The sequence below is a fragment of the Pleurodeles waltl genome, chromosome 12 (assembly GCF_031143425.1).
Source record: "Pleurodeles waltl isolate 20211129_DDA chromosome 12, aPleWal1.hap1.20221129, whole genome shotgun sequence".
In the NCBI taxonomy this organism is placed as follows: domain Eukaryota; kingdom Metazoa; phylum Chordata; class Amphibia; order Caudata; family Salamandridae; genus Pleurodeles; species Pleurodeles waltl.
This window is the reverse complement of record NC_090451.1, coordinates 2,380,782-2,405,548: the sequence shown is the minus strand read 5'-3', so window position 1 is coordinate 2,405,548 and position 24,767 is coordinate 2,380,782. Positions and strand designations below refer to the sequence as shown.

The 24,767-nt window shown below is 39.6% G+C and overlaps 7 non-coding genes across 7 annotated transcripts; all 7 read right to left on the bottom strand.

Moving 5' to 3' along the window:
- Window positions 1-913: 913 nt before the first annotated feature.
- On the bottom strand, window positions 914-995 carry TRNAS-GCU (transfer RNA serine (anticodon GCU)). The gene has a single exon. It is a non-coding gene; the product is annotated as a tRNA-Ser (tRNA).
- Window positions 996-5,649: 4,654 nt separating this feature from the next.
- Window positions 5,650-5,731, bottom strand: TRNAL-AAG (transfer RNA leucine (anticodon AAG)). The gene has a single exon. It is a non-coding gene; the product is annotated as a tRNA-Leu (tRNA).
- A 501-nt stretch (window positions 5,732-6,232) lies between these two features.
- TRNAS-GCU (transfer RNA serine (anticodon GCU)) lies at window positions 6,233-6,314 on the bottom strand. Its single transcript has one exon. It is a non-coding gene; the product is annotated as a tRNA-Ser (tRNA).
- A 4,654-nt stretch (window positions 6,315-10,968) lies between these two features.
- Window positions 10,969-11,050, bottom strand: TRNAL-AAG (transfer RNA leucine (anticodon AAG)). Its single transcript has one exon. It is a non-coding gene; the product is annotated as a tRNA-Leu (tRNA).
- Window positions 11,051-11,555: 505 nt separating this feature from the next.
- On the bottom strand, window positions 11,556-11,637 carry TRNAI-AAU (transfer RNA isoleucine (anticodon AAU)). The gene has a single exon. It is a non-coding gene; the product is annotated as a tRNA-Ile (tRNA).
- Window positions 11,638-16,872: 5,235 nt separating this feature from the next.
- TRNAS-ACU (transfer RNA serine (anticodon ACU)) lies at window positions 16,873-16,954 on the bottom strand. Its single transcript has one exon. It is a non-coding gene; the product is annotated as a tRNA-Ser (tRNA).
- Window positions 16,955-22,194: 5,240 nt separating this feature from the next.
- Window positions 22,195-22,276, bottom strand: TRNAS-GCU (transfer RNA serine (anticodon GCU)). The gene has a single exon. It is a non-coding gene; the product is annotated as a tRNA-Ser (tRNA).
- Between the last annotated feature and the right edge of the window lie 2,491 nt (window positions 22,277-24,767).

Below are 24,767 nucleotides of genomic sequence, written 5' to 3'. Positions count from 1 at the left end.
TTAGAAACGCGAGCTGTCATCACTGCAAGGAAACGTATCACACAGCGTTCTACTGTTTACACTCACTGAACTTTCAGCATCACAGTGACCCCTCTCGTCACCTCTATAGTTAGACTTCAAGACAGCTGGTTTGTTTACCGATACAATTCTTGTCACCTTAGGTTGTGGTTTTTTAAAATAAGAAGGCTCGGTCCCACTGTCTGGCTACCCTTATATATATACGTCACCACTTTACATAGTCTTACCTCTCGCTATGTGGATCGTAGGTGCAGAAGGCAGAGTGAGACACTGATGCAGACAAAATACGTTTGGGAGTTGAAAAATACTGGCAGCAGTGGGATTCGAACCCACGCCTCCAAAGAGACCGGAGCCTTAAACCAGCGCCATAGACCGCTCGGCCACACTACCCTGAGCAAACATGTTTCTGTAAGCTTTCTGAAGTGAGATGTTCTGTTGTATAGGGGAGTTGGAGAATAAGGGTGTTTAGCCTGTGAAGTGATCCTAGGAAAGTCAACGCCAACAGCAGCAGGCACGTGATACATTCAGTAGGTCAGGATTGGCCCCGGGCCATGGGAGGTGTCAGGGAGCGCCAGTCCTGAGAGTCCGTAGGAAGACAACCCTTACATTGGCGTCCCGCACGCGCTGCTTCTCTTTCTTTAAGGATAAGGAATCAAACTATCTACGTCCCTCAACTTACCAACCCTCCGCCTCAGGAAAGATTTTGTGATTCATGAGCAGAACCCAGCTGGCGCTGTTTACAGTAATGCCTAAGCACAGTACTCAACTGAGCGGTGTTTCCAAACTGAGCCGTTGTACTGCCGAAAATACCATGGGATATGTCATTTAACTTTCACATAAAATAGGGTTAACCCAGCCCTACCACATACTAAAAACTAAAGACGGAACAATAAACCAACGAGGATGGGATTCGAACCCACGCGTGCAGAGCACAATGGAAAAGCAGTCCATCGCCTTAACCACTCGGCCACCTCGTCTTCAAAACACCATGTTTCAGGAGTACAAAATATGGTAGCCAAAATGTGTTCTATTAGGTGATAGTTGTCTAAACATAATAAAGAGCACATATTTACAGATTGTTATGGTAACTTGTTGTCTACAGCTTTGCTCTATACAACCTTGTTGTCCATCCCTACTTCAGCTTGAATTTATATGTTAAATGTAATGTAATCATGAAAATTACACTTTCCAAACGTGTTCTATCCATATGTGATGTACTATCACACTACCCTCAAATGAGCTAAGATTGCTTTAATTCAGTTGTACGTGGATTTAAAGTGCAATATCATACAAATATTGTACTGGTATGGCGCTTTCGAGTCTCTAGGTGTCAGTTATTGGTGGTGTGCTTACATGTCAACATTAGGCAGCAAATAGTACACAATTAAGGAAAACTGCCTTCCCATTTAATGTGCAGTGTTCTGCAAAAAGTTTTAAGTAGGAGAAAGTAAAACTTAGTTTATAAAACCACCTAAACTGGGAGTATTGCCGCTACAGCTATGTCACTTCAGTTTAAAAACGTACGTACATCAACAAGAAATATTTTTGCGCTAAATAAATTGCTGTCCGACTACTCACGTAATGCATAAAACTGAGGCAGTCGTAATTACAATACATTGAAGTAATATTTTGGTAGTTTTTGTTGACGATGACTCCGCAGCAAGCGATCAGATTACTTTTTATTAGTGAAGGCGCGTCAGAGCCTTGATAAGTAAACTTACAAGGAGACACGCCTAGGTCGATGAACCTTTTAGACCAGGTTCGGGGACTTCCCAGTACGAGATGTCTTTTAGCATCGCAAATCAATAGATCAATATCTCAACAACAATCGCAATAACTAATCAGCATGCTAATCAATAACCTTTAATGAGAGTCAATAAAGTGAACACACCATGATCTTTCAGTCATGAATAACCACACCAATTTAGTTAAGTGTTAGGATATTTATTTCCCTACTGGTTACAATCTAAAGTCATTTCTGTTAATCTCATCAGCAATTCATCTCATTAGTAACTCTTCAGATTTGCAATTAGAAACGCAATTAATCAATGCATAGAGAATATTCACAGAGTATTAACACATAATTATTAAGAAGCAACTTAGCAAAGTCTCAGTAGTGTATGGTTCAACAAAGCAAGAACTCAGTCATTTGACAATTTGCGTCAGATTTTAGTGAACACCTTAAATAACCTCGTATTAGCATCAGCATGTTGGGCTTCATGCAAAACTATTTAGCAAACACAAATTTGGAAAACATCTAACTATGGCCTCTATCAAACAGCAGTTGGTACCTAGAAAGAAAAGGCAAACAGACAATTACAATTTTCATCAGATAGTTACCCATCCAACGGATCAGCAAACAGCGTCAGACTTCGTTCTCGGGACATCAGTCGTTTGCATCATCAGCAAAGAAAGGACAGGGCAAAGTATCAGTATGGCATAGCTAAGGAACAAGAACTTCCCTCATATAGAGGAGAAGTAAGTATCAGGTAAGGAATAAGTAAAGGGTGGTTTAGAGTAACAGGGCGAACAAACGGCAAAGTCTCCAACGAAATGGCCTAAATGGCTCAGTAGAATGGCAAAGAATGGCTTGGAGTGGAATGTCCAATAAATGCCTGATTTCTCCTCGGGTCATGTGGTTAAATCAAAACTGTCTAATTTACTCCTAATTCCTCAATGGATAATCATTGGTGCATCGCCATCTCTGTCCAATAATCTTCACCAGAGTTTCACACAAACCACAGTTCTCATGTCGTTGATTGGCCCATGTTATTGACGTTTTCATCGGTTGGAATGTCAGGTAAGAAAAGTTACATTTTACGTTACAGTCAGTAGTTCCATTGTTTTCTCCTACTCCAGGCAGCCTTGCACCTGTTACAAATTACCCTGTTGCATTCAGCAAGAATGTCTCCTTGAGCAAGTAGGGTCCCATGAGAAAGAATTTACTACAGCTACACACATCTCTAGCTTCTGGGAAAGTACAGTTTCATGTCCTTCAGGAAAATAGCACATTGCACGTTAGAAAAAGACAGTTCAATATGAGACCAGGCAGCTAGGCACAGACCTTCGCTAAACTAAGGCCTACTGCTTAATGAACAAACTCCTAATACATAACTCCAATTTTGACATGTTAATACAAATTAAAAACATTAGTACATAATTAATTCAGCATTAATAACTTTCATTAGTCTTCGTATACATTGGTAGCCACTCCCCGTGTGCACATTTCAAACGTGTGCATTATTTCTACGTTAACACATTTTTTATGCAGCTTCATTACACAATATATTGTAAGCTTTTCATGTTAATATTAATTTTAAAAGACACACTCCAGCAATCCCTCCTCTGATGACTCTTGTCATCACACAAATCTTCCCTACTAATTTTACATACTAAAATTCCCTCATATCAATCTCTTCCCTTCTTGGTTTCCCCTTTGATCTTGCCCTGAATAATTTTTCCCTTTGTTTTTCTTCCCTCCTCCTATTATTTTTCGCCATCTTCAATTTTATTCTTTTACTAATTTTACATGCCACCCATGATCCAAATAAGCAATCTATAACAATCAATATCCCCTGTATTATTTTAGACAATATCCCATGCCAAATGTTACTAATCCAATTTCCCACTTAAGCAAATCCTTTCCCAACCTTTTTCCAAACACCTGGTTCTTTCAAATCCTTCAAGTCCGTACTATCCCTAGTCAAGTTAGTAAGCATACTTCTAATCTCATTACTATTATCTGGTATGTAAGCGCAACAATTACACCCATTGAGCAATCTACAAACTCTGCCATTTTTCACTAAAAGAATGTCTAAAGCAAGCCTGTTTTGAAGAGTATTAGCCCCCTCCGCAGCAAGTTCAGTATCCATCAGGAGTATAGCCCCTGAAAAGTTTGTCAGCATGTTATCCTCAATAGTAGACAACTTTTGAATCTTTATGGAGTTCATAATAACTCCCACTGAAGAAATTATCGTCGCAAATATGTCTCCTACTACACCAGCAGCAGTCTCTTTCTTATGTCTAGTACGATGTAATTCAGACAATTTTGGTAACCTTTTCAAATCGTCAAGTTGATATATCTTTGGGAAAACTATCCCCAAATAACATGTCCCATACTATCCCTTTGGAAGACGGTAATAAGCATTAAGTCCACATATATAATAAATCCCGGGGATTGCTGGATCCTGTCCATTTAACATGAACGTCCATTTACTCTGAAACAAAAACACACGCTTACATTCACTCATTCCCACAAACACATTGTCATAGTATGATTTGGTCTTGGATATGCAAAGCTTTCCTACATGTAGTGCGTCTAAAGCTAACTTCCCTTGTTCTCTAATTGCACTATAACCGTCACTACTAGCAAAGGCCCGTTGCTGTAATCCTTTCTCTAGTTTACCCTTCAATGCCCTTCTTCTCTCTTCCGTGTGATCTAAAAAGCTTTTCTCTACAGGTGTAAGCAAACATGTAAAATTATTGTGGTGTGCATAAGATGTACTAATTGTTAATGTCGCCTGAAAGAATCCTTTAACTAACTTTATGCTATAGTACTTAGCTACCCCACTCACATCCTCTATGATAAGCACATTAGAAAACACAAGATCATGATTTGAGTAAAAATATTGAATCTCTTCCTGGTTATAGAATCTTGTTAGTAACAGACTACAACGTATCCCATATGTTAATGACAGTCTATGATAGGTAACCCCCTCTTGTACCGAAACAGGAATCTGTGTACACACAAAACAATCTTTTGCATCCATTGTGTCAACATACTCACTCAGCAAGCGATAGAAAACATCAGTGGATAGTTCCCCTTTCGAGTTAGTTCCCTCATGCAAGTATCTTGTATCCAGCTCAAACCTCTCCCAGGCTGTTAGTGCAGTGGTAGTCTCAGGAATTGTAGCATTGTTAGTCCCACTTTTATCCATTAGTGTCATACTCACAACCACGACCCTAATGAATATTTATTACATGAACCTTTTTTGCAAAAGTATTTGGTTCAAGTAAACTTAAAGTGTTGGGATTCAAGCACACGGCTCCAGAGAGACTGGAGCCTAAATCTAGCCAGTTTAGCCTGCTCAGCCACGCTACCTCACATGTACAAGCTCACAACTATAGTAACTTGGCCAAACACTGTGGACACCCGCTGTGGTGACCTCGCTATGCAGGGTAACGCAGCATTCACCGACAGTTGAGCGAGTTACAGGTGAAAAGCAAAGTATAATAACTGTCTGCATATAATATATGTCTTTCCTTATTTATTCTTCTTCCCCATTGTATGTTTGCTCTCTGCTTTAGAAACGCGAGCTGTCATCACTGCAAGGAAACGTATCACACAGCGTTCTACTGTTTACACTCACTGAACTTTCAGCATCACAGTGACCCCTCTCGTCGCCTCTATAGTTAGACTTCAAGACAGCTGGTTTGTTTACCGATACAATTCTTGTCACCTTAGGTTGTGGTTTTTTAAAATAAGAAGGCTCGGTCCCACTGTCTGGCTACCCTTATATATATACGTCACCACTTTACATAGTCTCACCTCTCGCTATGTGGATCGTAGGTGCAGAAGGCAGAGAGTGAGACACTGATGCAGACAAAATACGTTTGTGAGTTGAAAAATACTGGCAGTGGTGGGATTCGAACCCACGCCTCCAAAGAGACTGGAGCCTTAATCCAGCGCCTTAGACCGCTCGGCCACACTACCCTGTGCAAACCTGTTTCTGTAAGCTTTCTGAAGTGAGATGTTCTGTTGTATAGGGGAGTTGGAGAATAAGGGTGTATAGCCTGTGAAGTGATCCTAGGAAAGTCAACGGCAACAGCAGCAGGCACGTGATACATTCAGTAGGTCAGGATTGGCCCCGGGCCATGGGAGGTGTCAGGGAGCGCCAGTCCTGAGAGTCCGTAGGAAGACATCCCTTACATTGGCGTCCCGCACGCGTTGCTTCTCTTTCTTTAAGGATAAGGAATCAAACTATGTCCCTCAACTTACCAACCCTCCGCCTCAGGAAAGATTTTGTGATTCATGAGCAGAACCCAGCTGGCGCTGTTTACAGTAATGCCTAAGCACAGTACTCAACTGAGCGGTGTTTCCAAACTGAGCCGTTGTACTGCCGAAAATACCATGGGATATGTCATTTAACTTTCACATAAAATAGGGTTAACCCAGCCCTACCACATACTAAAAACTAAAGACGGAACAATAAAACGACGAGGATGGGATTCGAACCCACGCGTGCAGAGCACAATGGATTAGCAGTCCATCGCCTTAACCACTCGGCCACCTCGTCTTCAAAACACCATGTTTCAGGAGTACAAAATATGGTAGCCAAAATGTGTTCTATTAGGTGATAGTTGTCTAAACATAATAAAGAGCACATATTTACAGATTGTTATGGTAACTTGTTGTCTTCAGCTTTGCTCTATACGACCTTGTTGTCCATCCCTACTTCAGCTTGAATTTATAAGTTAAATGTAATGTAATCATGAAAATTACACTTTCCAAACGTGTTCTATCCATATGTGATGTACTATCACACTACCCTCAAATGAGCTAAGATTGCTTTAATTCAGTTGTACGTGGATTTAAAGTGCAATATCATACAAATATTGTACTGGTATGGCGCTTTCGAGTCTCTAGGTGTCAGTTATTGGTGGTGTGCTTACATGTCAACATTAGGCAGCAAATAGTACACAATTAAGGAAAACTGCCTTCCCATTTAATGTGCATTGTTCTGCAAAAAGTTTTAAGTAGGAGAAAGTAAAACTTAGTTTATAAAACCACCTAAACTGGGAGTATTGCCGCTACAGCTATGACACTTCAGTTTAAAAACGTACGTGCATCAACAAGAAATATTTTTGCGCTAAATAAATTGCTGTCCGACTACTCACGTAATGCATAAAACTGAGGCAGTCGTAATTACAATACATTGAAGTAATATTTTGGTAGTTTTTGTTGACGATGACTCTGCAGCACGCGATCAGATTACTTTTTATTAGTGAAGGCGCGTCAGAGCCTTGATAAGTAAACTTACCAGGAGACACGCCTAGGTCGATGAACCTTTTAGGCCAGGTTCGGGGACTTCCCAGTACGAGATGTCTTTTAGCATCGCAAATCAATAGATCAATATCTCAACAACAATCGCAATAACTAATCAGCATGCTAATCAATAACCTTTAATGAGAGTCAATAAAGTGAACACACCATGATCTTTCAGTCATGAATAACCACACCAATTTAGTTAAGTGTTAGGATATTTATTTCCCTACTGGTTACAATCTAAAGTCATTTCTGTTAATCTCATCAGCAATTCATCTCATTAGTAACTCTTCAGATTTGCAATTAGAAACGCAATTAATCAATGCATAGAGAATATTCACTCAGTATTAACACATAATTATTAAGAAGCAACTTAGCAAAGTCTCAGTAGTGCATGGTTCAACAAAGCAAGAACTCAGTCATTTGTCTATTTGCGTCAGATTTTAGTGAACACCTTAAATAACCTCGTATTAGCATCAGCATGTTGGGCTTCATGCAAAACTATTTAGCAAACACAAATTTGGAAAACATCTAACTATGGCCTCTATCAAACAGCAGTTGGTACCTAGAAAGAAAAGGCAAACGGACAATTACAATTTTCATCAGATAGTTACCCATCCAACGGATCAGCAAACAGCGTCAGTCTTCGTTCTCGGGACATCAGTCGTTTGCATCATCAGCAAAGAAAAGACAGGGCAAAGTATCAGTATGGCATAGCTAAGGAACAAGAACTTCCCTCATATAGAGGAGAAGTAAGTATCAGGTAAGGAATAAGTAAAGGGTGGTTTAGAGTAACAGGGCGAACAAACGGCAAAGTCTCAAACGAAATGGCCTAAATGGCTCAGTAGAATGGCAAAGAATGGCTTGGAGTGGAATGTCCAATAAATGCCTGATTTCTCCTCGGGTCATGTGGTTAAATCAAAACTGTCTAATTTACTCCTAATTCCTCAATGGATAATCATTGGTGCATCGCCATCTCTGTCCAATAATCTTCACCAGAGTTTTACACAAACCACAGTTCTCATGTCGTTGATTGGCCCATGTTATTGACGTTTTCATCGGTTGGAATGTCAGGTAAGAAAAGTTACATTTTACGCTACAGTCAGTAGTTCCATTGTTTTCTCCTACTCCAGGCAGCCTTGCACCTGTTACAAATTACCCTGTTGCATTCAGCAAGAATGTCTCCTTGAGCAAGTAGGGTCCCATGAGAAAGAATTTACTACAGCTACACACATCTCTAGCTTCTGGGAAAGTACAGTTTCATGTCCTTCAGGAAAATAGCACATTGCACGTTAGAAAAAGACAGTTCAATATGAGACCAGGCAGCTAGGCACAGACCTTCGCTAAACTAAGGCCTACTGCTTAATGAACAAACTCCTAATACATAACTCCAATTTTGATATGTTAATACAAATTAAAAACATTAGTACATAATTAATTCAGCATTAATAACTTTCATTAGTCTTCGTATGCATTGGTAGCCACTCCCCGTGGGCACATTTCAAACGTGTGCATTATTTCTACGTTAACACATTTTTTATGCAGCTTCATTACAAAATATATTGTAAGCTTTTCATGTTAATATTAATTTTAAAAGACACACTCCAGCAATCCCTCCTCTGATGACTCTTGTCATCACACAAATCTTCCCTACTAATTTTACATACTAAAATTCCCTCATATCAATCTCTTCCCTTCTTGGTTTCCCCTTTGATCTTGCCCTGAATAATTTTTCCCTTTGTTTTTCTTCCCTCCTCCTATTATTTTTCGCCATCTTCAATTTTATTCTCTTACTAATTTTACATGCCACCCATGATCCAAATAAGCAATCTATAACAATCAATATCCCCTGTATTATTTTAGACAATATCCCATGCCAAATGTTGCTAATCCAATTTCCCACTTAAGCAAATCCTTTCCCAACCTTTTTCCAAACACCTGGTTCTTTCAAATCCTTCAAGTCCGTACTATCCCTAGTCAAGTTAGTAAGCATACTTCTAATCTCATTACTATTATCTGGTATGTAAGCGCAACAATTACACCCATTGAGCAATCTACAAACTCTGCCATTTTTCACTAAAAGAATGTCTAAAGCAAGCCTGTTTTGAAAAGTATTAGCCCCCTCCGCAGCAAGTTCAGTATCCATCAGGAGTATAGCCCCTGATAAGTTTGTCAGCATGTTATCCTCAATAGTAGACAACTTTTGAATCTTTATGGAGTTCATAATAACTCCCACTGAAGAAATTATCGTCCCAAATATGTCTCCTACTACACCAGCAGCAGTCTCTTTCTTATGTCTAGTACGATGTAATTCAGACAATTTTGGCAACCTTTTCAAATCGTGAAGTTGATATATCTTTGGGAAAACTATCCCCAAATAACATGTCCCATACTATCCCTTTGGAAGACGGTAATAAGCATTAAGTCCACATATATAATAAATCCCGGGGATTGCTGGATCCTGTCCATTTAACATGAACGTCCATTTACTCTGAAACAAAAACACACGCTTACATTCTCTCATTCCCACAAACACATTGTCATAGTATGATTTGGTCTTGGATATGCAAAGCTTTCCTACATGTAGTGCGTCTAAAGCTAACTTCCCTTGTTCTCTAATTGCACTATAACCGTCACTACTAGCAAAGGCCCGTTGCTGTAATCCTTTCTCTAGTTTACCCTTCAATGCCCTTCTTCTCTCTTCCGTGTGATCTAAAAAGCTTTTCTCTACAGGTGTAAGCAAACATGTCAAATTATTGTGGTGTGCATAAGATGTACTAATTGTTAATGTCGCCTGAAAGAATCCTTTAACTAACTTTATGCTATAGTACTTACCTACCCCACTCACATCCTCTATGATAAGCACATTAGAAAACACAAGATCATGATTTGAGTAAAAATATTGAATCTCTTCCTGGTTATAGAATCTTGTTAGTAACAGACTACAACGTATCCCATATGTTAATGACAGTCTATGATAGGTAACCCCCTCTTGTACCGAAACAGGAATCTGTGTACACACAAAACAATCTTTTGCATCCATTGTGTCAACATACTCACTCAGCAAGCGATAGAAAACATCAGTGGATAGTTCCCCTTTCGAGTTAGTTCCCTCATGCAAGTATCTTGTATCCAGCTCAAACCTCTCCCAGGCTGTTAGTGCAGTGGTAGTCTCAGGAATGGTAGCATTGTTAGTCCCACTTTTATCCATTAGTGTCATACTCACAACCACGACCCTAATGAATATTTATTACATGAAACTTTTTTGCAAAAGTATTTGGTTCAAGTAAACTTAAAGTGTTGGGATTCAAGCCCACGGCTCCAGAGAGACTGGAGCCTAAATCTAGCCAGTTTAGCCTGCTCAGCCACGCTACCTCACATCTACAAGCTCACAACTATAGTAACTTGGCCAAACACTGTGGACACCCGCTGTGGTGACCTGGCTATGCAGGGTAACGCAGCATTCACCGACAGTTGAGCGAGTTACAGGTGAAAAGCAAAGTATAATAACTGTCTGCATATAATATATGTCTTTCCTTATTTATTCTTCTTCCCCATTGTATGTTTGCTCTCTGCTTTAGAAACGCGAGCTGTCATCACTGCAAGGAAACGTATCACACAGCGTTCTACTGTTTACACTCACTGAACTTTCAGCATCACAGTGACCCCTCTCGTCGCCTCTATAGTTAGACTTCAAGACAGCTGGTTTGTTTACCGATACAATTCTTGTCACCTTAGGTTGTGGTTTTTTAAAATAAGAAGGCTCGGTCCCACTGTCTGGCTACCCTTATATATATACGTCACCACTTTACATAGTCTCACCTCTCGCTATGTGGATCGTAGGTGCAGAAGGCAGAGAGTGAGACACTGATGCAGACAAAATACGTTTGTGAGTTGAAAAATACTGGCAGGGGTGGGATTCGAACCCACGCCTCCAAAGAGACTGGAGTCTTAATCCAGCGCCTTAGACCGCTCCGCCACACTACCCTGTGCAAACCTGTTTCTGTAAGCTTTTTGAAGTGAGATGTTCTGTTGTATAGGGGAGTTGGAGAATAATGGTGTATAGCCTGTGAAGTGATCCTAGGAAAGTCAACGCCAACAGCAGCAGGCACGTGATACATTCAGTAGGTCAGGATTGGCCCCGGGCCATGGGAGGTGTCAGGGAGCGCCAGTCCTGAGAGTCCGTAGGAAGACAACCCTTACATTTGCGTCCCGCACGCGCTGCTTCTCTTTCTTTAAGGATAAGGAATCAAACTATCTACGTCCCTCAACTTACAAACCCTCCGCCTCAGGAAAGATTTTGTGATTCATGAGCAGAACCCGGCTGGCGCTGTTTACAGTAATGCCTAAGCACAGTACTCAACTGAGCGGTGTTTCCAAACTGAGCCGTTATACTGCCGGAAATACCATGGGATATGTCATTTAACTTTCACATAAAATAGGGTTAACCCAGCCCTACCACATACTAAAAACTAAAAACGGAACAATAAACCGACAAGGATGGGATTCAAACCCACACGTGCAGAGCACAATAGATTATTAGTCCATCGCCTTAACCACTCAGCCACCTCGTCTTCAAAACACCATGTTTCAGGAGTACAAAATATGGTAGCCAAAATGTGTTCTATTAGGTGATAGTTGTCTAAACATAATAAAGAGCATATATTTACAGATTGTTATGGTAACTTGTTGTCTTCAGCTTTGCTCTATACGACCTTGTTGTCCATCCCTACTTCAGCTTGAATTTATATGTTAAATGTAATGTAATCATGAAAATACACTTTCCAAACATGTTCTATCCATATGTGATGTACTATCACACTACCCTCAAATGAGCTAAGATTGCTTTAATTCAGTTGTACGTGGATTTAAAGTGCAATATCATACAAATATTGTACTGGTATGGCGCTGTCAAGTCTCTAGGTGTCAGTTATTGGTGGTGTGCTTACATGTCAACATTAGGCAGCAAATAGTACACAATTAAGGAAAACTGCTTTCCCATTTAATGTGCATTGTTTTGCAAAAAGTTTTAAGTAGGAGAAAGTAAAACTTAGTTTATAAAACCACCTAAACTGGGAGTATTGCCGCTACAGCTATGACACTTCAGTTTAAAAACGTACGTGCATCAACAAGAAATATTTTTTGCGCTAAATAAATTGCTGTCCGACTACTCACGTAATGCATAAAACTGAGGCAGTCGTAATTACAATACATTGAAGTAATATTTTGGTAGTTTTTGTTGACGATGACTCCGCAGCAAGCGATCAGATTACTTTTTATTAGTGAAGGCGCGTCAGAGCCTTGATAAGTAAACTTACAAGGAGACACGCCTAGGTCGATGAACCTTTTAGACCAGGTTCGGGGACTTCCCAGTACGAGATGTCTTTTGGCATCACAAATCAATAGATCAATATCTCAACAACAATTGCAATAACTAATCAGCATGCTAATCAATAACCTTTAATGAGAGTAAATAAAGTGAACACACCATGATCTTTCAGTCATGAATAACCACACCAATTTAGTTAAGTGTTAGGATATTTATTTCCCTACTGGTTACAATCTAAAGTCATTTCTGTTAATCTCATCAGCAATTCATCTCATTAGTAACTCTTCAGATTTGCAATTAGAAACGCAATTAATCAATGCATAGAGAATATTCACTCAGTATTAACACATAATTATTAAGAAGCAACTTAGCAAAGTCTCAGTAGTGCATGGTTCAACAAAGCAAGAACTCAGTCATTTGTCTATTTGCGTCAGATTTTAGTGAACACCTTAAATAACCTCGTATTAGCATCAGCATGTTGGGCTTCATGCAAAACTATTTAGCAAACACAAATTTGGAAAACATCAAACTATGGCCTCAATCAAAGAGCAGTTGGTACCTAGAAAGAAAAGGCAAACAGACAATTACAATTTTCATCAGATAGTTACCCATCCAACGGATCAGCAAACAGCGTCAGTCTTCGTCCTCGGGACATCAGTCGTTTGCATCATCAGCAAAGAAAGGACAGGGCAAAGTATCAGTATGGCATAGCTAAGGAACAAGAACTTCCCTCATATAGAGGAGAAGTAAGTATCAGGTAAGGAATAAGTAAAGGGTGGTTTAGAGTAACAGGGCGAACAAACGGCAAAGTCTCAAACGAAATGACCTAAATGGCTCAGTAGAATGGCAAAGAATGGCTTGGAGTGGAATGTCCAATAAATGCCTGATTTCTCCTCGGGTCATGTGGTTAAATCAAAACTGTCTAATTTACTCCTAATTCCCCAATGGATAATCATTGGTGCATCGCCATCTCTGCCCAATAATCTTCACCAGAGTTTTACACAAACCACAGTTCTCATGTCGTTGATTGGCCCATGTTATTGACGTTTTCATCGGTTGGAATGTCAGGTAAGAAAAGTTACATTTTACTCTACAGTCAGTAGTTCCATTGTTTTCTCCTACTCCAGGCAGCCTTGCACCTGTTACAAATTACACTGTTGCATTCAGCAAGAATGTCTCCTTGAGCAAGTAGGGTCCCATGAGAAAGAATTTACTACAGCTACACACATCTCTAGCTTCTGGGAAAGTACAGTTTCATGTCCTTCAGGAAAATAGCACATTGCACGTTAGAAAAAGACAGTTTAATATGAGACCAGGCAGCTAGGCACAGACCTTCGCTAAACTAAGGCCTACTGCTTAATGAGCAAACTCCTAATACATAACTCCAATTTTGATATGTTAATACAAATTAAAAACATTAGTACATAATTAATTCAGCATTAATAACTTTCATTAGTCTTCGTATACATTGGCAGCCACTCCCCGTGGGCACATTTCAAACGTGTGCATTATTTCTACGTTAACACATTTTTTATGCAGCTTCATTACACAATATATTGTAAGCTTTTCATGTTAATATTAATTTTAAAAGACACACTCCAGCAATCCCTCCTCTGATGACTCTTGTCATCACACAAATCTTCCCTACTAATTTTACATACTAAAATTCCCTCATATCAATCTCTTCCCTTCTTGGTTTCCCCTTTGATCTTGCCCTGAATAATTTTTCCCTTTGTTTTTCTTCCCTCCTCCTATTATTTTTCACCATCTTCAATTTTATTCTTTTACTAATTTTACATGCCACCCATGATCCAAATAAGCAATCTATAACAATCAATATCCCCTGTATTATTTTAGACAATATCCCATGCCAAATGTTACTAATCCAATTTCCCACTGAAGCAAATCCTTTCCCAACATTTTTTCCAAACACCTGGTTCTTTCAAATCCTTCAAGTCCGTACTATCCCTAGTCAAGTCAGTAAGCATACTTATAATCTCATTACTATTATCTGGTATGTAAGCGCAACAATTACACCCCCATTGAGCAATCTACAAACTCTGCCATTTTTCACTAAAAGAATGTCTAAAGCAAGCCTGTTTTGAAGAGTCATAGCCCCCTCCACAGCAAGTTCAGTATCCATCAGGAGTATAGCCCCTGAAAAGTTTGTCAGCATGTTATCCTCAACAGTAGACAACTTTTGAATCTTTATGGAGTTCATAATAACTCCCACTGAAGAAATTATCGTCCCAAATATGTCTCCTACTACACCAGCAGCAGTCTCTTTCTTATGTCTAGTACGATGTAATTCAGACAATTTTGGTAACCTTTTCAAATCGTCAAGTTGATATATCTTTGGGAAAACTATCCCCAAATAACATGTCCCATACTATCCCTTTGGAAGACGGTAATAAGCATTAAGTCCACATATATAATAAATCCCGGGGATTGCTGGATCCTGTCCATTTAACTTGAACGTCCATTTACTCTGAAACAAAAACACACGCTTACATTCACTCATTCCCACAAACACATTGTCATAGTATGATTTGGTCTTGGATATGCAAAGCTTTCCTACATGTAGTGCGTCTAAAGCTAACTTCCCTTGTTCTCTAATTGCACTATAACCGTCACTACTAGCAAAGGCCCGTTGCTGTAATCCTTTCTCTAGTTTACCCTTCAATGCCCTTCTTCTCTCTTCCGTGTGATCTAAAAAGCTTTTCTCTACAGGTGTAAGCAAACATGTCAAATTATTGTGGTGTGCATAAGATGTACTAATTGTTAATGTCGCCTGGAAGAATCCTTTAACTTACTTTATGCTATAGTACTTAGCTACCCCACTCACATCCTCTATGATAGGCACATTAGAAAACACAAGATCATGATTTGAGTAAAAATATTGAATCTCTTCCTGGTTATAGAATCTTGTTAGTAACAGACTACAACGTATCCCATATGTTAATGACAGTCTATGATAGGTAACCCCCTCTTGTACCGAAACAGGAATCTGTGTACACACAAAACAATCTTTTGCATTCATTGTGTCAACATACTCACTCAGCAAGCGATAGAAAACATCAGTGGATAGTTCCCCTTTCGAGTTAGTTCCCTCATGCAAGTATCTTGTATCCAGCTCAAACCTCTCCCAGGCTGTTAGTGCAGTGGTAGTCTCAGGAATTGTAGCATTGTTAGTCCCACTTTTATCCATTAGTGTCATACTCACAACCACGATCCTAATGAATATTTATTACATGAACCTTTTTTGCAAAAGTATTTGGTTCAAGTAAACTTAAAGTGTTGGGATTCAAGCCCACGGCTCCAGAGAGACTGGAGCCTAAATCTAGCCAGTTTAGCCTGCTCAGCCACGCTACCTCACATCTACAAGCTCACAACTATAGTAACTTGGCCAAACACTGTGGACACCCGCTGTGGTGACCTGGCTATGCAGGGTAACGCAGCATTCACGGACAGTTGAGCGAGTTACAGGTGAAAAGCAAAGTATAATAACTGTCTGCATATAATATATGTCTTTCCTTTTTTATTCTTCTTCCCCATTGTATGTTTGCTCTCTGCTTTAGAAACGCGAGCTGTCATCACTGCAAGGAAACGTATCACACAGCGTTCTACTGTTTACACTCACTGAACTTTCAGCATCACAGTGACCCCTCTCGTCGCCTCTATAGTTAGACTTCAAGACAGCTGGTTTGTTTACCGATACAATTCTTGTCACCTTAGGTTGTGGTTTTTTAAAATAAGAAGGCTCGGTCCCACTGTCTGGCTACCTTTATATATATACGTCAACACTTTACATAGTCTCACCTCTCGCTATGTGGATCGTAGGTGCAGAAGGCAGAGAGTGAGACACTGATGCAGACAAAATACGTTTGTGAGTTGAAAAAATACTGGCAGCGGTGGGATTCGAAACCACGCCTCCAAAGAGACTGGAGCCTTAATCCAGCGCCTTAGACCGCTCGGCAACACTACCCTGTGCAAACCTGTTTCTGTAAGCTTTCTGAAGTGAGATGTTCTGTTGTATAGGGGAGTTGGAGAATAAGGGTGTATAGCCTGTGAAGTGATCCTAGGAAAGTCAACGCCAACAGCAGCATGCACGTGATACATTCAGTAGGTCAGGATTGGCCCCGGGTGTCAGGGAGCGCCAGTCCTGAGAGTCCGTAGGAAGACAACCCTTACATTTGCGTCCCGCACGCGCTGCTTCTCTTTCTTTAAGGATAAGGAATCAAACTATCTACGTCCCTCAACTTACAAACCCTCCGCCTCAGGAAAGATTTTGTGATTCATGAGCAGAACCCGGCTGGCGCTGTTTACAGTAATGCCTAAGCACAGTACTCAACTGAGCGGTGTTTCCAAACTGAGCCGTTATACTGCCGGAAATACCATGGGATATGTCATTTAACTTTCACATAAAATAGGGTTAACCCAGCCCTACCACATACTAAAAACTAAAAACGGAACAATAAACCGACAAGGATGGGATTCAAACCCACACGTGCAGAGCACAATAGATTAGTAGTCCATCGCCTTAACCACTCAGCCACCTCGTCTTCAAAACACCATATTTCAGGAGTACAAAATATGGTAGCCAAAATGTGTTCTATTTGGTGATTGTTGTCTAAACATAATAAAGAGCATATATTTACAGATTGTTATGGTAACTTGTTGTCTTCAGCTTTGCTCTATACGACCTTGTTGTCCATCCCTACTTCAGCTTGAATTTATATGTTAAATGTAATGTAATCATGAAAATACACTTTCCAAACATGTTCTATCCATATGTGATGTACTATCACACTACCCTCAAATGAGCTAAGATTGCTTTAATTCAGTTGTACGTGGATTTAAAGTGCAATATCATACAAATATTGTACTGGTATGGCGCTTTCGAGTCTCTAGGTGTCAGTTATTGGTGGTGTGCTTACATGTCAACATTAGGCAGCAAATAGTACACAATTAAGGAAAACTGCTTTCCCATTTAATGTGCATTGTTTTGCAAAAAGTTTTAAGTAGGAGAAAGTAAAACTTAGTTTATAAAACCACCTAAACTGGGAGTATTGCCGCTACAGCTATGACACTTCAGTTTAAAAACGTACGTGCATCAACAAGAAATATTTTTTGCGCTAAATAAATTGCTGTCCGACTACTCACGTAATGCATAAAACTGAGGCAGTCGTAATTACAATACATTGAAGTAATATTTTGGTAGTTTTTGTTGACGATGACTCCGCAGCAAGCGATCAGATTACTTTTTATTAGTGAAGGCGCGTCAGAGCCTTGATAAGTAAACTTACAAGGAGACACGCCTAGGTCGATGAACCTTTTAGACCAGGTTCGGGGACTTCCCAGTACGAGATGTCTTTTGGCATCACAAATCAATAGATCAATATCTCAACAACAATTGCAATAACTAATCAGCATGCTAATCAATAACCTTTAATGAGAGTAAATAAAGTGAACACACCATGATCTTTCAGTCATGAATAACCACACCAATTTAGTTAAGTGTTAGGATATTTATTTCCCTACTGGTTACAATCTAAAGTCATTTCTGTTAATCTCATCAGCAATTCATCTCATTAGTAACTCTTCAGATTTGCAATTAGAAACGCAATTAATCAATGCATAGAGAATATTCACTCAGTATTAACACATAATTATTAAGAAGCAACTTAGCAAAGTCTCAGTAGTGCATGGTTCAACAAAGCAAGAACTCAGTCATTTGTCTATTTGCGTCAGATTTTAGTGAACACCTTAAATAACCTCGTATTAGCATCAGCATGTTGGGCTTCATGCAAAACAATTAAGCAAACACAAATTTGGAAAACATCTAACTATGGCCTCTATCAAAGAGCGTTGGTACCTAGAAAGAAAAGGCAAACAGACAATTACAATTTTCATCAGATAGTTACCCATCCAATGGATCAGCAAACAGCGTCAGTCTTCGTCCTCGGGACATCAGTCGTTTGCCTCATCAGCAAAGAAAGGACAGGGCAAAGTATCAGTATGGCATAGCTAAGGAACAAGAACTTCCCTCATATAGAGGAGAAGTAAGTATCAGGTAAGGAATAAGTAAAGGGTGGTTTAGAGTAACAGGGCGAACAAACGGCAAAGTCTCAAACGAAATGGCCTAAATGGCTCAGTAGAATGGCTAAGAATGGCTTGGAGTGGAATGTCCAATAAATGCCTGATTTCTCCTCGGGTCATGTGGTTAAATCAAAACTGTCTAATTTACTCCTAATTCCTCAATGGATAATCATTGGTGCATCGCCATCTCTGTCCAATAATCTTCACCAGAGTTTTACACAAACCACAGTTCTCATGTCGTTGATTGGCCCATGTTATTGACGTTTTCATCCGCTGGAATGTCAGGTGAGAAAAGTTACATTTTACGCTACAGTCAGTAGTTCCATTGTTTTCTCCTACTCCAGGCAGCCTTGCACCTGTTACAAATTACATTGTTGCATTCAGCAAGAATGTCTCCTTGAGCAAGTAGGGTCCCACGAGAAAGAATTTACTACAGCTACACACATCTCTAGCTTCTGGGAAAGTACAGTTTCATGTCCTTCAGGAAAATAGCACATTGCACGTTAGAAAAAGACAGTTTAATATGAGACCAGGCAGCTAGGCACAGACCTTCGCTAAACTAAGGCCTACTGCTTAATGAACAAACTCCTAATACATAACTCCAATTTTGATATGTTAATACAAATTAAAAACATTAGTACATAATTAATTCAGCATTAATAACTTTCATTAGTCTTCGTATACATTGGTAGCCACTCCCCGTGGGCACATTTCAAACGTGTGCATTATTTCTACGTTAACACATTTTTTATGCAGCTTCATTACACAATATATTGTAAGCTTTTCATGCTAATATTAATTTTAAAAGACACACTCCAGCAATCCCTCCTCTGATGACTCTTGTCATCACACAAATCTTCCCTACTAATTTTACATACTAAAATTCCCTCATATCAATCTCTTCCCTTCTTGGTTTCCCCTTTGATCTTGCCCTGAATAATTTTTCCCTTTGTTTTTCTTCCCTCCCCCTATTATTTTTCGCCATCTTCAATTTTATTCTTTTACTAATTTTACATGCCACCCATGATCCAAAAAAGCAATCTATAACAATCAATATCCCCTGTATTATTTTAGACAATATCCCATTCCAAATGTTACTAATCCAATTTCCCACTGAAGCAAATCCTTTCCCAACCTTTTTCCAAACACCTGGTTCTTTCAAATCCTTCAAGTCCGTACTATCCCTAGTCAAGTTAGTAAGCATACTTCTAATCTCATTACTATTATCTGGTATGTAAGCGCAACAATGACACCCATTGAGCAATCTACAAACTCTGCCATTTTTCGCTAAAAGAATGTCTAAAGCAAGCCTGTTTTGAAGAGTCATAGCCCCCTCCGTAGCAAGTTCAGTATCCATCAGGAGTATAGCCCCTGAAAAGTTTGTCAGCATGTTATCCTCAATAGTAGACAACTTTTGAATCTTTATGGAGTTCATAATAACTCCCACTGAAGAAATTATCGTCCCAAATATGTCTCCTACTACACCAGCAGCAGTCTCTTTCTTATGTCTAGTACAATGTAATTCAGACAATTTTGGTAACCTTTTCAAATCGTCAAGTTGATATATCTTTGGGAAAACTATCCCCAAATAACATGTCCCATACTATCCCTTTGGAAGACGGTAATAAGCATTAAGTCCACATATATAATAAATCCCGGGGATTGCTGGATCCTGTCCATTTAACATGAACGTCCATTTACTCTGAAACAAAAACACACGCTTACATTCACTCATTCCCACAAACACATTGTCATAGTATGATTTGGTCTTGGATATGCAAAGCTTTCCTACATGTAGTGCGTCTAAAGCTAACTTCCCTTGTTCTCTAATTGCACTATAACCGTCACTACTAGCAAAGGCCCGTTGGTGTAATCCTTTCTCTAGTTTACCCTTCAATGCCCTTCTTCTCTCTTCCGTGTGATCTAAAAAGCTTTTCTCTACAGGTGTAAGCAAACATGTCAAATTATTGTGGTGTGCATAAGATGTACTAATTGTTAATGTCGCCTGAAAGAATCCTTTAACTAACTTTATGCTATAGTACTTAGCTACCCCACTCACATCCTCTATGATAGGCACATTAGAAAACACAAGATCATGATTTGAGTAAAAATATTGAATCTCTTCCTGGTTATAGAATCTTGTTCGTAACAGACTACAACGTATCCCATATGTTAATGACAGTCTATGATAGGTAACCCCCTCTTGTACCGAAACAGGAATCTGTGTACACAGAAAACAATCTTTTGCATCCATTGTGTCAACATACTCACTCAGCAAGCGATAGAAAACATCAGTGGATAGTTCCCCTTTCGAGTTAGTTCCCTCATGCAAGTATCTTGTATGCAGCTCAAACCTCTCCCAGGCTGTTAGTGCAGTGGTAGAATCAGGAATCGTAGCATTGTTAGTCCCACTTTTATTCATTAGTGTCATACTCACAACCACGACCCTAATGAATATTTATTACATGAACCTTTTTTGCAAAAGTATTTGGTTCAAGTAAACTTAAAGTGTTGGGATTCAAGCCCACGGCTCCAGAGAGACTCGAGCCTAAATCTAGCCAGTTTAGCCTGCTCAGCCACGCTACCTCACATCTACAATCTCACAACTATAGTAACTTGGCCAAACACTGTGGACACCCGCTGTGGTGACCTGGCTATGCAGGGTAACGCAGCATTCACCGACAGTTGAGCGAGTTACAGGTGAAAAGCAAAGTATAATAACTGTCTGCATATAATATATGTCTTTCCTTATTTATTCTTCTTCCCCATTGTATGTTTGCTCTCTGCTTTAGAAATGCGAGCTGTCATCACTGCAAGGAAACGTATCACACAGCGTTCTACTGTTTACACTCACTGAACTTTCAGCATCACAGTGACCCCTCTCGTCACCTCTATAGTTAGACTTCAAGACAGCTGGTTTGTTTACCGATACAATTATTGTCACCTTAGGTTGTGGTTTTTTAAAATAAGAAGGCTCGGTCCCACTGTCTGGCTTCCCTTATATATATACGTCACCACTTTACATAGTCTCACCTCTCGCTATGTGGATCGTAGGTGCAGAAGGCACAGAGTGAGACACTGATGCAGACAAAATATGTTTGTGAGTTGAAAAATACTGGCAGCAGTGGGATTCAAATCCACGCCTCCAAAGAGACTGGAGCCTTAATCCAGCGCCTTAGACCGCTCGGCAACACTACCCTGTGCAAACCTGTTTCTGTAAGCTTTCTGAAGTGAGATTTTCTGTTGTATAGGGGAGTTGGAGAATAAGGGTGTATAGCCTGTGAAGTGATCCTAGGAAAGTCAACTCCAACAGCAGCAGGCACGTGATACATTCAGTAGGTCAGGATTGGCCCCGGGCAATGGGAGGTGTCAGGGAGCGCCAGTCCTGAGAGTCCGTAGGAAGACAACCCTTACATTGGCGTCCCACACGCGCTGCTTCTCTTTCTTTAAGGATAAGGAATCAAACTATCTACGTCCCTCAACTTACCAACCCTCCGCCTCTGGAAAGATTTTGTGATTCATGAGCAGAACCCGGCTGGCGCTGTTTACAGTAATGCCTAAGCACAGTACTCAACTGAGCGGTGTTTCCAAACTGAGCCGTTGTTCTGCCGGAAATACCATGGGATATGTCATTTAACTTTCACATAAAATAGGGTTAACCCAGCCCTACCACATACTAAAAACTAAAGACGGAACAATAAACCGACGAGGATGGGATTCGAACCCACGCGTGCAGAGCACAATGGATTAGCAGTCCATCGCCTTAACCACTCGGCCACCTCATCTTCAAAACACCATGTTTCAGGAGTACAAAATATGGTAGCCAAAATGTGTTCTATTAGGTGATAGTTGTCTAAACATAATAAAGAACATATATTTACAGATTGTTATGGTAACTTGTTGTCTTCAGCTTTGCTCTATACGACCTTGTTGCCCATCCCTACTTCAGCTTGAATTTATATGTTAAATGTAATGTAATCATGAAAATTACATTTTCCAAACGTGTTCTATCCATATGTGATGTACTATCACACTACCCTCAAATGAGCTAAGATTGCTTTAATTCAGTTGTACGTGGATTTAAAGTGCAATATCATACAAATATTGGACTGGTATGGCGCTTTCGAGTCTCTAGGTGTCAGTTATTGGTGGTGTGCTTACATGTCAACATTAGGCAGCAAATAGTACACAATTAAGGAAAACTGCCTTCCCATTTAATGTGCATTGTTCTGCAAAACAGTTTTAAGTAGGAGAAAGTAAAACTTAGTTTATAAAACCACCTAAACTGGGAGTATTGCCGCTACAGCTATGACACTTCAGTTTAAAAACGTACGTGCATCAACAAGAAATATTTTTGCGCTAAATAAATTGCTGTCCGACTACTCACGTAAAGCATAAAACTGAGGCAGTCGTAATTACAATACATTGAAGTAATATTTTGGTAGTTTTTGTTGACGATGACTCCGCAGCAAGCGATCAGATTACTTTTTATTAGTGAAGGCGCGTCAGAGCCTTGATAAGTAAACTTACAAGGAGACACGCCTAGGTCGATGAACCTTTTAGACCAGGTTCGGGGACTTCCCAGTACGAGATGTCTTTTGGCATCACAAATCAATAGATCAATATCTCAACAACAATCGCAATAACTAATCAGCATGCTAATCAATAACCTTTAATGAGAGTCAATAAAGTGAACATCCCATGATCTTTCAGTCATGAATAACCACACCAATTTAGTTAAGTGTTAGGATATTTATTTCCCTACTGGTTACAATCTAAAGTCATTTCTGTTAATCTCATCAGCAATTCATCTCATTAGTAACTCTTCAGATTTGCAATTAGAAACGCAATTAATCAATGCATAGAGAATATTCACTCAGTATTAACACATAATTATTAAGAAGCAACTTAGCAAAGTCTCAGTAGTGCATGGTTCAACAAAGCAAGAACTCAATCATTTGTCTATTTGCGTCAGATTTTAGTGAACACCTTAAATAACCTCGTATTAGAATCAGCATGTTGGGCTTCATGCAAAACAATTTAGCAAACACAAATTTGGAAAACATCTAACTATGGCCTCTATCAAAGAGCAGTTGGTACCTAGAAAGAAAAGGCAAACAAACAATTACAATTTTCATCAGATAGTTACCCATCCAACGGATCAGCAAACAGCGTCAGTCTTCGTCCTCGGGACATCAGTCGTTTGCATCATCAGCAAAGAAAGGACAGGGCAAAGTATCAGTATGGCATAGCTAAGGAACAAGAACTTCCCTCATATAGAGGAGAAGTAAGTATCAGGTAAGGAATAAGTAAAGGGTGGTTTAGAGTAACAGGGCAAACAAACGGCAAAGTCTCAAATTAAATGGCCTAAATGGCTCAGTAGAATGGCAAAGAATGGCTTGGAGTGGAATGTCCAATAAATGCCTGATTTCTCCTCGGGTCATGTGGTTAAATCAAAACTGTCTAATTTACTCCTAATTCCTCAATGGATAATCATTGGTGCATCGCCATCTCTGTCCAATAATCTTCACCAGAGTTTTACACAAACCGCAGTTCTCATGTCGTTGATTGGCCCATGTTATTGACGTTTTCATTGGTTGGAATGTCAGGCAAGAAAAGTTACATTTTACGCTACAGTCAGTAGTTCCATTGTTTTCTCCTACTCCAGGCAGCCTTGCACCTGTTACAAATTACACTGTTGCATTCAGCAAGAATGTCTCCTTGAGCAAGTAGGGTCCCATGAGAAAGAATTTACTACAGTTACACACAGCTCTAGCTTCTGGGAAAGTACAGTTTCATGTCCTTTAGGAAAATAGCACATTGCACGTTAGAAAAAGACAGTTTAATATGAGACCAGGCAGCTAGGCACAGACCTTCGCTAAACTAAGGCCTACTGCTTAATGAACAAACTCCTAATACATAACTCCAATTTTGATACGTTAATACAAATTAAAAACATTAGTACATAATTAATTCAGCATTAATAACTTTCATTAGTCTTCGTATACATTGGTAGCCACTCCCCGTGGGCACATTTCAAACGTGTGCATTATTTCTACGTTAACACATTTTTTATGCAGCTTCATTACACAATATATTGTAAGCTTTTCATGTTAATATTAATTTTAAAAGACACACTCCAGCAATCCCTCCTCTGATGACTCTTGTCATCACACAAATCTTCCCTACTAAATTTACATACTAAAATTCCCTCATATCAATCTCTTCCCTTCTTGGTTTCCCCTTTGATCTTGCCCTGAATAATTTTTCCCTTTG